We start from the raw sequence: 18,343 nt of genomic DNA, 5'->3' as shown, positions 1-18,343 counted from the left end.
ATGTGAAGATAAATTGCAGTTCAGTTTGATGAGGTGATATGATTTTATTGCATTTGATGGCATGATCAACTTATGTTTTCGAGGGGTACGAACTTCCAAAATTTTAGAAGGGAGCGATCTTATAAAGTTTTAAGAGGCAAATACAGGTTATCGTTAGATAATATAAAAAACAATCTATAATATATGATAATCTAAAATTTTCAAGGGCAAACATCACCTTGGATTCATCCTGATTGTGGTCATAATTTTTTTAAGGCTGCTTTTTTCTTCTTAGTTATATAGAATTATATATAGACAACTAGTGGAATCTTATGCAAAAGGTGAAATTTTGGTGACTCAGTTTGCTTGTGGGTTTGATCGTAAATTCTATCTTTACTTCCCACGTATTTGTTTATGCAAGTTGGTGCTGATTTTTATGTTTTGCCTACTGAGATCAGTTTTCTTGCTTTTTGGTAGAATTGGTTTGATAATGGCTACTTATATCCCCAACAACATCCTTATAACCGAGGCTGCTGGTTTTATTGCATCCTATGTGGCTAATCGGCTCATTTCGATCTACCCCGGTTACAAAATTGTTGTTCTTGACAAGCTTGATTACTGCTCGAACCTGAAAAACCTCCATCCCTCCCAGTCGTCCCCGAACTTCAAGTTTGTGAAAGAGGACATCAGCAGTGCCGACCTTGTTAACTACCTCCTCGTCGCCGAGTCTATCGACACGATAATGCATTTTGCGGCCCAAACTCATGTCGCCATCTCGTTCGGCAACAGGTTTGAGTTCACCAAGAACAATATCTATGGGACGCATTTCTTACTTGAAGCCTGCAAAGTCACTGGCCAGATCAGGAGGTTCATCCATGTGAGCACAAATGAAGTTTACGGGGAGACAGATGAGGATGGGGTTGTGGGGAACCATGAGGCATCACATCTTCTCCCAACGAACTCGTACTCCATGACGAAAGCCGGTGCTGAAATGCTCGTAATGGCATATGGTAGGTCCTATGGATTGCCGGTGATTACAACCCATGGAAACAATGTTTATGGTCCCAATCAGTCCCCTGAAAAACTAATTCCAAAGTTCATCCTCTTAGCAATGAGGGGAGAGACTCTTCCTATTCTTAGTGATGGTTCTAACGTGAGGAGTTATTTATATTGTGAGGATGTGGCTGAGGCATTTGGAGTCATTCTTCACAAGGGTGAAGTTGGCCATGTTTATAATATTGGAACCAAGAAGGAAAGGAGAGTGATAAATGTAGCCAAAGATATATGCAAACTTCTCTCGTTGGATCCTGAGACGTGCATCAAGTTCGTTGATAACAGGCCATTCAATGACCAGAGGTATTTTCTTGATGATGAGAAACTGAAGGTCTTGGGATGGTCCGAGCGAACTGTTTGGGAAGAGGGCTTAAAGAAGACGATCGAATGGTACACTAAAATTCCCCATTGGTGGGGCGATGTGTCCAGTGCATTGCTTCCACATCCGAGAATGCTGATGATGCCTGGAGGCCGACACGTTGATTCCGAAGAAGGAAAGCTTACGAGTGATCCGATGACACCTCGAATGATAGTTCCGACCTCCGAAAGTCCGGTCTTCAAAATATGTGAGAAACAAGATATTCCCTATGAATATGGACAAGAACGGTTGGAAGATCGATCATCACTTGTGTCGGATATTCAAAATATAAGGCCAACCCATGTTTTCAATGCTGCTGGAGTGACTGGTAGACCCAATGTTGATTGGTGTGAATCTCACAAGTCTGAGACAATTCTTACCAATGTGGATGGGACCTTGAACTTAGCAGATGTTTGCAGACAACATGGGTTTTTGATGATGAACTTCGCCACTGGGTGCATATTCGAGTACGATGCTGCACATCCTCTAGGCTCAGGGATTGGCTTTAAAGAGGAGGACAAACCCAATTTCACTGGTTCCTTCTATTCGAAAACCAAGGCTATGGTAACTACTAATACGATATACAACTTTTTTTAGTAGTCTAGAGTCGTTACAAGGTAGTATATGTTCATAATTTTTCTTAGTCATTAACAACAAAACAACAACATACAAACATAGATGCTCAAACCTGGATCATCTAGGAAAAAAAACACTCATTTTTATTAATGAAACCAGTAAATGGATTCTATTTGAAAACCAAGGCTATGGTAACTACTAATATGATATACAACTATTCTTTTTAATTGTCTAGAGAGTTTATAAGGTAGTATCAGTTCATAATCTTTTTGAGTCATTGACAACACACACCCTATAGACATAGTTGCTCAAACCCGGATCCTCTAAAGAAAACAACACTCATTTTATTAATAAGACCAGCCAATGGATTCTACTTAAAAACCAAGGCTATGGAAACTACTAATATGATATACAACTATTTTTTAAATAGCTTGGGGGTGATTACAAGGTATTCAAAATCTTTATGAAAAATTAGCTGACCTTATTCCCATATGTAATGGGGTAAGGGGAAGGTAGGGTAGTAGCCTGTCCCCAACGCCAGGTTGAGAGCAGCTTCCGTGGAAGATGTTGAAAACATTTTGATGTTTCGATATAACAAATTAAGTTAAATGAATTTTAAGATTTTACAAATGATTTTCTAAGAATATTAGATTTAATTAATTGAATATCAAAATATTACTCCAAGTCTTTCAAGATCAATTTCAAACCTTACTAAAAGTGTAAAATTGTGTTTTATACTTAATATATTTTTAAAACAAATTTCACAAAGTATTTTGAACCAAATCAAGCCTAAAATCAATTTTTCATAGTGATGCACTGATGCACCAATCCATGCATCGATGCACCATGGAAAGAATTGAACATCGAATGCATTTCATGCATCGATGCACATACCATGCATCGATGCACTGAGGGTATTAATGAAAACTTCGAATGCATTTGATGCATCGATGCACCAGTAATGCATCGATGCACTGGCTATTTTGAAATCGAACAATGATCATCGGTGCACTCTTAGTGCACATGCACTAAGGGTCCAACGGTCAAAATATTTGAATTTTACACTGATGCACCGATGCACCATGGGTATGCATCGATGCACTAACGCTCCCAACTGAATTTATTAATTGTTTTCACACTTAAACGACTATATTGACTTCACTAAGCATCCCCAACGTTCAGAATCATTTGAAGGAGTAATTAAACAAGTTCTGAAGCCATTGATCAACAACAAGAAAGAAGAAATCATAGAGAAACAAGAGAGAAAGTATCAAACATCAAGTTTGTGCAAATTAAGCCAAATTTCCAATTCATTTTTTGCTTACAAGAACACAATTTGTGCTCAATTGTAATTATCTTTGAGTGTTTCTTATCTTGTTCTAGAATTGTGCAAACATATTGCCTTGTGAGGTTTTCCTTGTAAGTTTGCAATTTGTGTATTTCTCTTTGAAAAAGAGTGTGCTCAAGAATTGGGGTATAATTCTTGAGGGAGTTGTAAGGTTACTCTTTGTCCTCAAAAGAAAGAACAAATTAGTGAATTTTTTGGAAAATCCTTAGTGTGGATAGCTAAGGTAGTGGACGTAGACTTTAGTTGAGAAAGTCGAACCACTCTAAATCACTGTGCAAATCTTTCAATTTCTACAAAAGCTTCCACCAAAATTGCCATTCATCCCCCTCTTGGCCTATTCCATCAATTGATTAACTCAACAATTTGTATCAGAGCCTCACTCATTTGAAGGTTTAATCGCCTCTTGAGTCGATTCGGGAAGAGTTACATGGATTATCAAGTCATCAATGGCCTCTACTTCAAATGTCGACTCCGGTCTCGATTCGATGCCCGTCAACAAGCCTCCTTTCTTCAATGGAGCTAACTATGCCTTTCTTTAACTATGCCTATTGGAATAGATGTATTTCATTCAAGCAAGTGACATGAGAGAGCATGGTGTTGTTTAGAAGACGAATATATCAAGCTCTCACCCATCCAAGATTGTGGAGTGAAGGATAGACAAGAATGTTCCAGCTCAACTCCAAAGCCATCCATATCATATTTTGTTCTCTTGGACCAGATGAATATGAAAGAGTTTCATCTTATACAACTGCCAAAGAAATATGGGATAAACTACAAGTCACTCATGAAGGCACTGATGAGGTAAAAGAATCTAAAATTAGTCTTCTAACACATAACTATGAAAATTTCAGGATGAAACCAAATGAAGATATCAAAGCTATGACGGATAGATTCTCAACGATTATCAATGGTCTCAAATCATATGGAGAAATCATTCCAAACGAAAAGCTTGTGAGGAAGTTAGTTTACTCACTTTCAAAATCGTGGCAATTCAAGAAGACGACAATCATCGAGGCTAAGAACCTAAAATCCTTAACTCTTGAAGAGCTAATTGGTTCCCTCCTCACTCATGAAATGATGCTTGAAGATGAGGTGGAAATCGATAAGATTGATGAGACACCAAAGGAGAATGAGAAGAAGAAAAACATTGGAGCTCCTCTCAAATCCATAAAAGATGAGAGTGATTCAGATGAAGATGATGAGGAAATGGCATTGTTTGCCAAACGGTTCAGAAAAATGATGAGACCTTACCGAGGAAGAAAATTCAAACGAAATGAAGGCCTCAAAAATGAACCAAAAGAGAAGGACCCTATCATTTGCTATCAATGCAAAAAGCCGGGGCATGTTAAATATGATTTCCCACAATTGAAGAGAAATGGTCAATCAAAGAATAAGCACAAGACTCATGTGGCTATATGGAGCGATGAAGAAGGTTCCGATGAAGAGGAACAAGAAGTAGCAAACTTGTGCTTGATGGCATTCGGGGAAGATTCTAAGGTAACCTCTAACTCATCCGAATTAGATGATTTATCTTATGATGAGTTATTAGAGGAATATAATGGGTTGGCTTCGAATTATGAGAAATTGTTTTTAAAATATAAAAATGATGTCTCAAAATTGAAAAATGAAAAATAAGCTCAAATCCAAGACCAACAATGATTTTGAAAGTAAAATCAAAGATTTGTAAATTAAACTAGAAGAGTTTGAAAAGAAAAATTCGGATTTGCAAAATTTACTTTCAAAGGTCAATGATGACCATCAAAAGAAAATTGATGATCTTAAAACTTCCTTTGATAAAGTTGGAACAAAACATTTTGAAAATGGAGAAAATTCAAAATCCAACTTTGTTAGAAAAAAGTTTTAAAACCTACAATCATAGAGGTCCCCAAAGAACCTCTAATGAAAAAATCGTCAGAAGTATATGGGTTCCTAAAGGACTCATTACTACTAAAGAAAAGGATATTCTACACAAATGGATACCTAAGGGGACTAGGATTTTGGAAACTAATGAATATGGACCCAAAAGAATTTGGGTACCAAAAATTAGAAATTAATCTATGTTTGTAGGAAAAAGAGCATTGCTACAAGGCACGAGAAACAAATTCAAACTCATGGTACCTTGATAGTGGATCCTCAAGACACATGACCGGGGAAAAAAGCCTGTTCATAGAGCTTAACGCCAAAAATGGAGGAGAAGTGACTTTTGGTGATAATTCAAAAGGTTGTATTGAAGGTATAGGTACAATAGGTAATACATCTTCCATACAAATTAAAAATGTTTTATATGTGAATGGGTTAAAGCATAATCTTTTGAGTATTAGTCAATTATGTGATAAGAGATTCAATGTCATATTTGAAACTAATGGTTGTAAAGTCATTGACATTGCATCTAATCGGATTATGCTTGTTGGTTATAGAATAGGAAACATTTACATTTATATGTGAATGGTTTAAAGCATAATCTTTTGAGTATTAGTCAATTATGTGATAAGAGATTCAATGTCATATTTGAAACTAATGGTTGTAAAGTCATTGACATTGCATCTAATCGGATTATGCTTGTTGGTTATAGAATAGGAAACATTTACATGGTGCATTTAGACTCTATTGAATGACTAAGTTATACCTAGTTGCTAAGGATTAGCATGATAGTTGTTATGGCTAGGAGACTAGGACATGCCAGTATGAGCGTTTTGCAATGGCTAATTCAAGGTGATTTAGTTCGAGGGTTTCCTAAACTAAAATTTGATAATGATAAAATTTGTGATGCTTGTGCTAAAGGAAAACAGAAGCGAGTTTCTTTTAAATCCATTAACGATGTATCAATTAGTAGATTATTACAATTGATCCACTTAAATCTTTTTGGGCCCTCTAGAACTACTAGCTTGGGTGGAAAACAATATGCATTTGTCTTGGTAGATGACTATTCTAGATATACTTGGGTTATATTCTTAAGTACTAAAGATGAACGTTAGAAAAATTTATCACGTTTTCAAAAGTAATCCAAAACGAAAAAGGTTACTCTTAACTAGTGTTAGGAGTGATCATGGAACTGAATTTGAGAATCTTGGATTTACTGAATTTTGTAATTCAAATGGAATTAGCCATAATTTTCAGCACCTAGAACCCCTCAACAAAATGGAGTTGTTGAGAGGAAAAATCGAACTTTAGAAGAAATGGCTAGAACCATGCTTTGTGAAAACAATTTGCCAAAATATTTTTTGGCGGAGGCTACAAATACCGTTGTTATGTTATTAATCGAGTAATGATTAGGCCTATTTTAAAGAAAACTCCATATGAACTTTTAAAAATAAAAAACTTAACATTAGCTATTTCATCTTTTTGGATGTAAATGTTTTGTTTTAAACAACGTAAAGACAATTGGCAAATTTGATGCTAAAAGTGATGAAGAATTTTTCTAGGATATTTCTTAAATTCTAAAGCTTATCGAGTATTTAATAAAGAACTTTGGTTGTAGAAGAGTCTATACATGTTGTTTTCGATGATAATCTCCTTCCGAGGAAGGATTCTTGTTTGAATGATGATGTAGGTGTTATAAATACAATGGCGTTGGACATGACGTTGTAGAACCATCATCAAAGGAAGAAACAAAAGATGAGGAAAACTCAAGATCCTCTCGAGAATCCACCATTGAAGAAAGGGAAGTATTTTCCCAAGGGATACAACTATGTCAGGATGGTGATTATAGGTGATCCATCCAAAGGGGTAACAACTCGATCTTCTCTTAGAAATATTTGTAATTATGTTGCATTTGTCTCATGCATAGAGCCTAAGAATGTTAAAGAAGCATTAAATGATGAACATTGGATTATGGCTATGCAAGAAGAGTTAAATCATTTGAGAGAAGTAAGTATGGACATTAGTTGAAAGGCCTAGTAATAAATCTACTGTAGGTACTAGATGATATTTAGGAGTAAGCTTGATGAAAGTGGTAAATAGAGAACAAGGCTAGACTTGTTGCTCAAGGGTATACTCAAGAAGAGGGCATAGACTATGATGAAACATACGCTTCCTTAGCTAAGATGGAAGCAATTAGAATTTTATTAGCATTTGCATGTTTTCATGAATTTAAATTATACCAAATGAATGTTAAAAGTGCATTTTTAAATCGTTTTATAAAGGAAGAAGTGTATGTGGAACAACCTCCAGGTTTTAAAGATTTAAAATTTGCAAATCATGTTCTTAAATTGACAAAAGCGCTTTATTGTTTAAAACAAGCTCCTAGATCTTGGTATGAAAGATTGTCAACTTTTTAATTGAAAAAGGTTTTTTCAAAGGGAAGGTTGACACTACCTTGTTTTTAAAGCATAAAGGTAAAGATTTATTAGTAGTTCAAATTTATGTTGATGATATAATATTTGGTTCTACTAATGATGTTCTTTTCCAAGAATTTTCAATGTTAATGCAAAGTGAATTCGAGATGAGCATGATGGGGGAGCTCTCATTTTTCTTGGACTCCAAATCAAGCAAAGAAAAGATGACATCTTCATAAATCAAACTAAGTACGTCAAAGACATGCTTAAGAAGTTTGGACTGGAAAATGGGAAACCGCATGACACTCCAATGAGCTCATCAACAAACCTTGACATAGATGAAGGAGGTAAATGTGTAGATGTGTTAAATTATATAGGTTAATGGTTGGTTCTTTGCTTTATCTAACTGCAAGTAGACCGAACATTATGTTTAGTGTTTGCTTATGTGCTAGATTTCAATCATGCCCTAAGAAATCACATTTACTAGTTGTTAAGAGGATCTTTAGATACCTTAAGGACATTCCTAGTTTAGGACTTTGGTATCCAAGAGACTCTAGCTTTAGCTTGCATGCATTCTCTGATGCAAATTATGGAGGATGCAAATTAGATAGGAAAAGCACCTCCGGTACTTGTCAATTCCTTGGAAATATGCTGATTTCTTGGTTTTCAAAGAAACAAAATTGTGTTGCATTATCTACCACTGAAGCGGAATACATTTCAGCCGGTAGTTGTTGTGCACAAGTTTTATGGATGAAACAACAACTTTTTGATTATGGATTTGAAGTAGGTACCATTCCTATCAAGTGTCACAATACTAGTGTTATTTGTCTAAGTAAAAATCCCATCCAACACTCTAGAACTATGCATATTGAAATTATACATCACTTCATTAGAGACCATGTTGCCAAAGAAGATGTAGCTCTAGAATTTATTGATACTTTGCACCAATTAGCGGATATCTTTACAAAACCTTTAGACAAAGAAAGATTTTGTACACTTAGGAGAGAATTAGGTTTAACTGACCTATCATCACTTAGTGTTTAAAATAATTTTAACATTTTTAAGAATAAATGAAAATTAATTTTATGTTCAAATTTTGTTTAAGGATTAATTTGATTGATTGAACATGATTAATTTTCAATATATGAGTTGACAATACCACTAGAGCTAATTAATTTAGCATTTTTTAGTGTTTAAAATGGATTTTTGTCATTTTTGTGCTTCATGCATCGATACACTTAATAGTGCATCGATGTATCCCTTTGAATGTGCATCGATACACCATGAAGGTGCACCGATGCACGCCTTGAATGTGCATCGATGCACAAGGCCATGCATCGATGCATCCATCGGGTTTTTAGATAAAAACCCTATTTCTTCTTCATTTTCTCAAAACACTCTTAAAACTCTCTTTTGGCCGCCGCTCCTCTCTCTCTCCTTACTATCAAAATTACTCTAAATCCTTGGTTTTTTTACCGGAATCTTCTAGCTTTTCAACTACTTATCCTGCTCTTATCATCAAATCGTGCAACACAACTTCTCATTCTCACAAAATCCGAAATTTTCAAGGTATTTTTCTAAAAACCCCTATTTTATTGAATCTTGATCTTATGACTAGTTTTAATTAGTTCTAGGATGAACATTATATCGAACATTGATTGTTTATGATTACAAACTAGATTTTACAACTAATTTCATCAAAACTCCAAATTTTCAATAAATTTTTGAATTTTCCAAATAAAAAATTATTCGAAAATCTGAATTTAATTTTTAAATTTGATGTTTTGATTTAATTATGTTGTTTTCATATACATATTATGATTTTTCAAAAATTATTTTCAAATGTTTTTCAAAACCTTGCCCTTTAGGATTTGATTTAGAGAACCTTGAATTATTGAGGACTCAATTGAGTTTTGGGATTGATTATATTGCATACATGTGTTTCAATTTGTAGTTATTTTTTTCTGATTCCTAAACCATGTCTAATCCCAAACGCCCTAGAACGTCATCGAGTCGTTCTCGTTCAAACCAACTTCCAAATCCCGTTCCTCCCACCTAATAGTCTAATAGGATCCTGTTTTGATATGCCTGAACATCGTAGAAACAAATTGTACTCTAGGTACATAAATTCTTTCTAATCCTATAGAATCCGGGAAGAGCGTATTCCTTCTCTTTAAGCCACGATTGATATTGACTTAGAATACCTTCCGATTCTTAAAACTTGGAAGTTTGATAAATTGTTTAACCTCAAACCTATTGTCTATCAACAGTTAGTCCGCATCTTCTACTCTAAACGGTATGCATTCAAAACCAAACTCAATATGGGACTATAGACATTAGATCCTATCTTTTAGGCCAATATATTAATATTGACCTCGAGACTATAGCTTTCCATTTTGGGTTAGATGATGATGGATATAATGATAATGAAAATGTGGAATATCCTTATGTTCCAAACTCTAGTGTTAGTACTCTACGATCTCATCATGATCGTTTTCTTCATTTGATGATCTCTGATGTTTAGACCATCCGAGTTCACGAGCTTCTCCTAGCTCTTATCGTGCTCCTCCTCCTCTGGCACCGGCTGTTGACGATGATCTCGAGTTTCAACAACTTATGCAAGATATCTACGATCATGTACCAGACGATGAGCCTGTATCGGAACCAGTATGACAAGAAGATCAAACGCCACTCTATTTTTGATCTTTCTTAGAGTCGTTTGATCTGAGGTTTGCCTCCATGGAGTCTCAGATTACTGAGTTTCAGCGGGAGATGCGTGAACGTATGGACGCTCTCACTCTTGAAGTTCGAGATCATTATCCTCCTCCTCCCGATCCTCCGATGGAGTGAATTTGTTTCCTTGTTATGTTTTCCTGGATTTTCAAACTTGGATTGATTTTTGATGTTTCTAGATGTTTAAATTTGATGGTTGTTGGATGTTTTGAACTTATTTGTTGTTTTATGGATTTTTGAACTTAATATTTATATATATTTGGTTTGAATTTTCATTATGAGTTTAATGTTTATTAATTTTATTTTTGCATCATTTACATACTAGTTACATTATGACAATATGCCATTTCATTGATTAATATTGATTATGGACTAATGGCTAATCTCTTTTGATCTTTATTTAGCAGCTTAAGCTATATATAATATATATATATATATATAATATATATATATATATATATATATATATATTAATATATATATATATTATATATATAATATATATATATATTTCAATTGGCTATGTTTTTCAAAACCTTGTTTAAAACATTTTAGAGTCTTTTTGATTTAACAAAAAGGGGGAGAAATGTTAAAGTGTTTTAAAAGGGGAGAAGTGTTAAAGTAAGGGGGAGTAATTTTTCAAACTTGATTTCAAAACTTGATTGTCAAAGAAAATCTTAAAAGTACACAAATGTTTTGTTATATCAAAAAGGGAAAGATTATTGAAATTATACTTAATATATTTTTAAAACAATTTTCACAAAGTATTTTGAATCAAAATCAAGCCTAAAATCATTTTTTCATAGTGATGCACCGATGCACCAATCCATGCATCGATGCACCATGAAATAAATTGAACATCGAATGCATTACATGCATCGATGCACATACCATGCATCGATGCACTGTGGGTTTTAATGAATACTTCGAATGCATTTGATGCATCGATGCACCAGTAATGCATCGATGCACTCTGGCTATTTTGAAACATCGAATGCACTTGATACATCGATGCACTCTTAGTGCACCGATGCACTAAGGGTCTAATGGTCAAAATATTTGAATTTTACACTGATGCACCGATGCACCATGGGTATGCATCGATGCACTGACGCTCCCAACTGAATTTATTAATTGTTTCCACACTTAAACGGCTATATTGACTTCACTAAGCATCTCCAACGTTCAGAATCATTTGAAGGAGTATTTAAACAAGTTCTGAAGCCATTGATCAACAACAAGAAAGAAGAAATCATAGAGAAATAAGAGAGAAAGCATCAAACATCAAGTTTGTGCAAATCAAGCCAAATTTCCTTTCAATATTCATTTTACTTTCAAGAACACAATTTGTGCTCAATTGTAATTATCTTTTAGTGTTCTTATCTTGTTCTAGAATTGTGCAAACATATTGCCTTGTGAGGTTTTCCTTGTAAGTTTATGAATTTGTGTATTTCTCTTTGAAAAAGAGTGTGCTCAAGAATTGGGGTATAATTCTTGAGAGAGTTGTAAGGTTACTCATTGTCCTCAAAAGAAAGAGAAAATTAGTGAATTTGTTGGAAAATCCTTAGTGTGGATAGCTAAGGTAGTGGACGTAGACTTTGGTTGAGAAAGTCGAACCACTCTAAATCGCTGTGCAAATCTTTTCAATTTTCTGCAAAAGCTTCCACCAAAATTTTAATTTCCATTTCACCCCCCTCTTGGCCTATTCCATCAATCGATTAACTCAACAGAAGACCTCCATTATGAATTGCCTTCAGTGGGACTTGATCCCATGACCACAAGGTTAAGAGCCTTGCACTCTACCAACTGTACTAGACAGGCAATTCAATATTCAAAATCTTTATGAGCTATTGAAAATACAAATACATTTTACTAACGCTACTGTTCAAACCCGAATCCTCTAAAGAGAACAACCGTCCTTTTTATTGCTTAGACCACTTAAAGAATTTTATGATATACAACTTGGATGTTAGTTTATGTCTTTGAGTTCTTATAATTTCCTCTCATCTTATCCAGGATGAAGATCTCTTGAAAGAATATGACAATGTGTGCACCCTTAGAGTTCGAATGCCTATCTCATCCGACCTAAACAACTCACGTAACTTCATGACCAAGATTTCACAATACGACAAAGTGGTTAATATCCCCAACAACATGACAAATTTGGACAAACTTTTACCCATTTCTATAGAGATGGATAAAGGGAATTTGAGGAGCATATGGAACTTCACAAACCTAGGGTTATAAGCCACAACGAGATCCTGGAGATGTACAAGACTTGGATCGATCCCAAGTTTCATGTGGAGAACTTCATATTGGAAGAACAAGCACATGTCATAGTTGTCCCTCGAAGCAATAACGAAATGGATGCATCCAAGTTGAAGAAAGAGTTTCTTGAGTTGTTGTCCATCAAAGAATCATTGATTAAGTATGTCTTCCAACTAACAAGAGAATTTGGGACTATTAACCTGGGTTTTTGTTGCGGAATACGACTATCGGATAGAGAAAAATCGCAACTGATAATTTGGGAAAATAAAAATAAAGATAAAGAATACACAAATTTTATGTGGAAAACCCATAAATAATATAGGGTAAAAACCACAAGCAACAGTAGAAGAATTTCACTATAAGAAAATAGGAATTACAACTTCTCTTGATCTAACAAGGAAAAAAACAATAACAATTCTCTGTTGATAAAAAAAAATAGAAAACAACTCTCAAGAAAACTCTCTAAATTCTCTAGTATAGGGAGAAAGCTAAAATGATTTGGGATGATTTTGAAGCTAAATGGGTTAGGGTATTTATAGTTGAAGCATAAGGACAATTATGTAAATACCCTAAAGTATAAGGACTAAATGTGCAATTATCCCATGTCATTTTTCAACCAACTTGCTACCAATTATCAACCATTTGCACCGAAATTTTTGGCCAGCAATTTCCACCGAAAGTTGCTTGACTTTTTAACAATCTCCCACTTGAAGATTTGATTGGAACAATCATATCTTTGCATCATTCTTTCTACCTTATACTATTCATGTTGCTTATGTCTCTGACAAGCCACAAGAGGATCGTCACCAAATAAATTTATCAACATTCATCATGAAATATGCTATATTGTCTTTGGTATGGATCTTCTGCACATCTACCGATCCTTCTTCCACCTTTTCACGAATAAAATGGTACTGAACTTGTATGTGCTTTGTCTTTGAATGAAATGTTGGATTCCTTGCTAGATGCAAGGCGTTTTGAGTGTCACAATATAGAGAGACATACTCTTGATTGTGCCCAATTTCCTCCAATAGCATCTTCAACCATATTGCTTCTTTACTAGCTTGTGTAGTTGCTACATATTCTGCCTCTGTTGTGGATGTAGCCACAACTAACTGCAATTTTGAAACCCATCTTACAACTCCACCATCAATTTTGAACACATATCCTGTAATAGATTTACTTTTATCCAAATCCCCTGCATAGTTAGAATCAATATACCCATTGATAAGTAAATTTGATCCTCCGTAACCTAATGCAACATTTGAGGTCCCTTTGATGTATCTCAGGATCCTCTTTACTGTATTCCAATGCTCTTTGCCTGGATTTTCCATGTACCGACTAACCATTCTCACTGCTTATGCAATGTCTGGTCTTGTGCATATCATAGCGAACATTAAACTTTCCATTACCGATGCATACGGTACTCGAGACATCTCCATCCTCTCTTCTTCACTTCTAAGATTCATACTGGAGGATAATTTGAAGTTAAAAGAAGAGGGGTAGAAATTGGCTTACAATCTTGCATGTTGAATCGTGAAGATCTTCTTCAAGTAATTTTTTGTTAAAGCCAAATCTTCCTATTACTTCTGTCTCGGTGAATTTGCATCCCCATAATCTTGTTTACAGATCCCAAGTCCTTCATTTCAAATTCTATAGCCAGTTGTGCCTTCAATTCTTCAATGTGATCTTTGTTGGGTCCTGCAATCAACATGTCATCCACATACAACAACAATATAACAAAATCATTATCACCAAACCTCTTGAAATAAGCACAAGGATTTGCATTAAGTCTGTTATATCCAAGGCACATAATGAAGGAATCAAATCTCTTATACCAATACCTCGGCGCCTTCTTTAGACCGTACAGAGATTTGTTTAACCTGCAAACCAAGTTCTTCTTTTCTTTTTCTTCAAAATCTTCAGGCTGGAGCATATAAATGTATTTCAAGATTTCCATGAAGAAAAGTTGTTTTAACATCTAGCTGCTCTAGATGTAAGTTCAATGTAGCAGACATTGCCAAGAGTGCTCGAACTGTTGTTAGTCGAACCACAGGAGAAAAGTTTGCCATAACATTCCCGTCTATCTCATTCCATTTGTTATCATATGTGAAATTTACCGGCCTTTCACTTATAGCCGCTAGACAACTTTCTTTCATCAAGATGGCCTTCATCTTTAATTTTCACAATGAGAAATTTCTCCAATTGAACTTTTCAATATCAATTTTTTTCCATAGATTCTATTATGGATATCTCCCACTATTTCACTATCGTGAATAGTTCTTGCAACCTTCAAAGAATGGGTAATACCTTCTTACTTTCCTATGTTAGAGGATCCACCTTTTGGTGGCATCCACAAAGGCAATAAGTAGATATTACACACTCTAATCTGGCTCTTGATACCAATTGTTGCGGAATACGACTATCGGATAGAGTAAAATCGCAACTGATAATTATAGAAAATAAAAATAAAGATAAAGAAGACACAAATTTTATGTGGAAAACCCCTAAATAATATAGGGTAAAAACCACGGGCAACGGTAGAAGAATTTTACTATGAGAAAATAGGAATTACAATTTCTCTCGATCTAACAAGGAGAAAACAATAACAATTCTCTCTTGATAAAAAAGGAGAAAACAACTCTCAAGAAAACTCTTTAAATTCACTAGTATTGGGAGAAAGCTAGAATGATTTGGGATGGTTTTGAAGCTAAATTGGTTAAGGTATTTATAGTTGAAGCTTAAGGACTAATCTTATAAATACCCTAAAGTATAGGGACTAAATGTGCAATTATCTCATGTCACTTTTCAACTAACTTGTTGACAATTATCAACCATTTGCACCGAAAGTTTTGGCCAGTAATTTCCACCGAAAGTTACTTGACTTTTCAATAGTTTTCAGGTATATATATCCAGTTTCAACCCTCTAGAGTTTCTATACTTCTTACACTGAAATTCATTTTTTAATCACCGTACTCGATCAAATTTTCCTTATATATATAATAGCCAATAGGGGTTAGCGTTCGATCGAGTTGAGTTGAGTCGAGTCAAAAAATTTATAGTTATTCGAGTTGACGAGTCCTATTTTACAACTTGGAGTTGACTTGAAATTTTTTTTAGTCGAGTCAATTTTTTGAGTTCCTATTTAAATTTAATTATAAATATTTATAATATTATTTGATTCAAATTTAAGTGACTTTCTATAACTATATATACAATACAAATATATCTCTTCATATTTTTTCACATGTGATATACATTTGGCATACAAAGTCTAAGGAATCAACTCAAACTTAAAAAATAAATCCACTAATTACTAAAAATTTCGAGTTATTTGAGTTGCATTTCCCAACTCGATTTGAACTTGAAATTATTTCGAGTCGAATTGAGTTTATGAAATTCCAACTCAAAATAAATTCGAGTCAAGTTTTTCCGAGTCGAATCGTATCAAAAAATGTGATTTTTCGAGTCGAATTTTGCTCACCTCTAATAGTCGGGTTATCATTTCAGTTCCATTCATTTGTTACTGTAGGGTCCCATGTCTTTAATTCTACACAACCTACAAAGTTATGGTTAAAATACGCATCTCATGTCACTCGGTTATTAATTTGATTACAGATGAGTTACTTTTTTTTTAAAAAAAAGTTACAATTTAATCATTCAACTAAAATATTATTATTAATATATCACGTCGACGCTTAACATAATTTAGTATAATAATAATAATTTTAGACCCTAAATTTAAACATTATATCAATTTAGTCTTAATTTAAAATAATTTAATCTTTCATATTTAAAATTTTGATCAATTTAATCAGTTTTTACGATACCGACAAACCAAACAAGTCTATCAAATTCAAGAGTAGTTGAATATTGTCGCGATCGCCTTTCATTTGAGCCCGGAATTCGGCTACGACTTGAATAATTGGGTTAGAGTCGCCACCGATCATTTTTAAACATTTAGGTGGATCAGACACCGTCTTATATGATCCGCGTTTTACTATAAATGTGTCGGGTTCGGGAGCCGGTTACAATCAAAGAAGGATTAACACCCTTGAACTGCCCTTTCGGTACCAATTAATTTATGGATTGTCTTTAATTACGAAAAATTAAAATTTAAAAACCCGACTCAAATTGCTTACCTTTGATCGATTGGAATTACTACTGAAAAAAGAGTAAAAAATATGTTAAATGATAAAATAAAAATAAATATGAAAAAAGAAAAAAATATTAATATACTACTAATAAAATAAATAAATAAAGATAAATAAAAATTAGTAAAAAAGAAAAAATAATAAAGTTAAAAAAATAAAATAATAAACGAAATAAATGAAATAAATACTGATAATAAAAAGGTTAAATTTTAAAGTAAAATGAAAAAATGTTAAAACAAATTAACAAAAAAAACCAAAATAAATAAATAAATAAGTAAAAAAAGTTCAAAATTAAAAAAAATTAAAATAACAGTGGTTAAATCAAAAAGAAATAATGACTAAAATAAAGGAAAGGAAAGTTACAGGCATAAATCATTACAAAATATAACATATTTGTGATCGAATTGAAAATAACGAAAATAAAGCGCCTAAAATAAAATAAAAATAAAAACGTAGAGGTTCGGTGACTAGAATGTAAAAACAAGGTAATATTAGAGGGACCTGAATGTGATTAGATGCAAGGATTTGGTGGCCAATGTGTAAAACAAGGCAAAATTAGGAGGGCCTCAACGCAGATAACCCCATAAGTTTGGTGACTGATTTTTAAAAACACGACGATAATGGAGTGGCTTAAACATGAATAGACCAACAATTTAAGCAACCAACATAAAAGATGGCAAGAAATTCAAGGACCCTAGGTGAGATTAAACCAAAATCAAGATAAAAACACTTCTCTTATCCCCAATTTCAATCTGACTGAATCCCTAACACCTATTCACTCTTCTCTTTATTTTGCTTACCACCCCACGGACAGTTGGCTCACCAACGAACCATGGCCACTCGATGGCCACCATGAAAGGTGGTTCTTTCTCCGGAGATATCAGCTCCGGCGATGGAACCTCTAAGATAAGCGTTTTCCTCTTCACTCTATTTATTTTGAACTTAAAAACAAGATTGATAGTAAAAAAAAAAAGAAAACGAGACCTTTGAAAGTTGCTCTCTGTTATATTGCTTGGTTCAAAAATGAAGGGAGAGTTCCATTATAACTATTTTCAAGAGAGAGTGGGAGAGCCTCAGTTACAATTTTTCTCTGGAGAATCCCCCGTATCTTTCTATTGTAATTCCTTCCCCTTCGAATGTAAACATTACATTTATTTATAGCAAAAGAGCGTTATTTTTAGACTCCTAATAAGATTTAAACTCTAATTTTGTTTCTTGATTTGTTTGTGGTGCCGGAAAAAATAGGGGATGATGGCGTGTTGGCGTGAAAACGAAAGTTGACCGAGCGGCTGGGGCGAGGTTACAGTGCTGTGGAGAAAAAGAAGGGTTAGGGTTTTAAAACCCTAAACGTTTAGATTCGGGCCAGTTCAGGTGCTCCAGCAGGTCATGGGCTGACTGTCATGTGTTTTGCCTTCTACTGGGCCACTTTTCTTCTAGGCCTGACTGATTTGTAATATTGGACCTGGTGCAAAAATAAAATATGTATTATGTATGTACCATATTAAATGACATAAACCAATATGTAATATAAATATATTATATAATAGTAATATAAATCGAATCGAGCCAGACGAAATTAGGTGTCTACAGCTGCCCCTCT

At 34.2% G+C, this 18,343-nt stretch overlaps 1 pseudogene; it reads left to right on the top strand.

Annotated features, from left to right (window-relative positions):
* Positions 1-463: 463 nt before the first annotated feature.
* On the top strand, positions 464-14,961 carry LOC120184901 (annotated as a pseudogene).
* Positions 14,962-18,343: the final 3,382 nt, after the last annotated feature.

This window comes from Hibiscus syriacus, unplaced genomic scaffold (assembly GCF_006381635.1).
Source record: "Hibiscus syriacus cultivar Baekdansim isolate YM2019G1 unplaced genomic scaffold, ASM638163v2 tig00112968_pilon, whole genome shotgun sequence".
Classification (NCBI taxonomy): domain Eukaryota; kingdom Viridiplantae; phylum Streptophyta; class Magnoliopsida; order Malvales; family Malvaceae; genus Hibiscus; species Hibiscus syriacus.
This window is presented reverse-complemented; position numbering and strand designations above follow the sequence as displayed.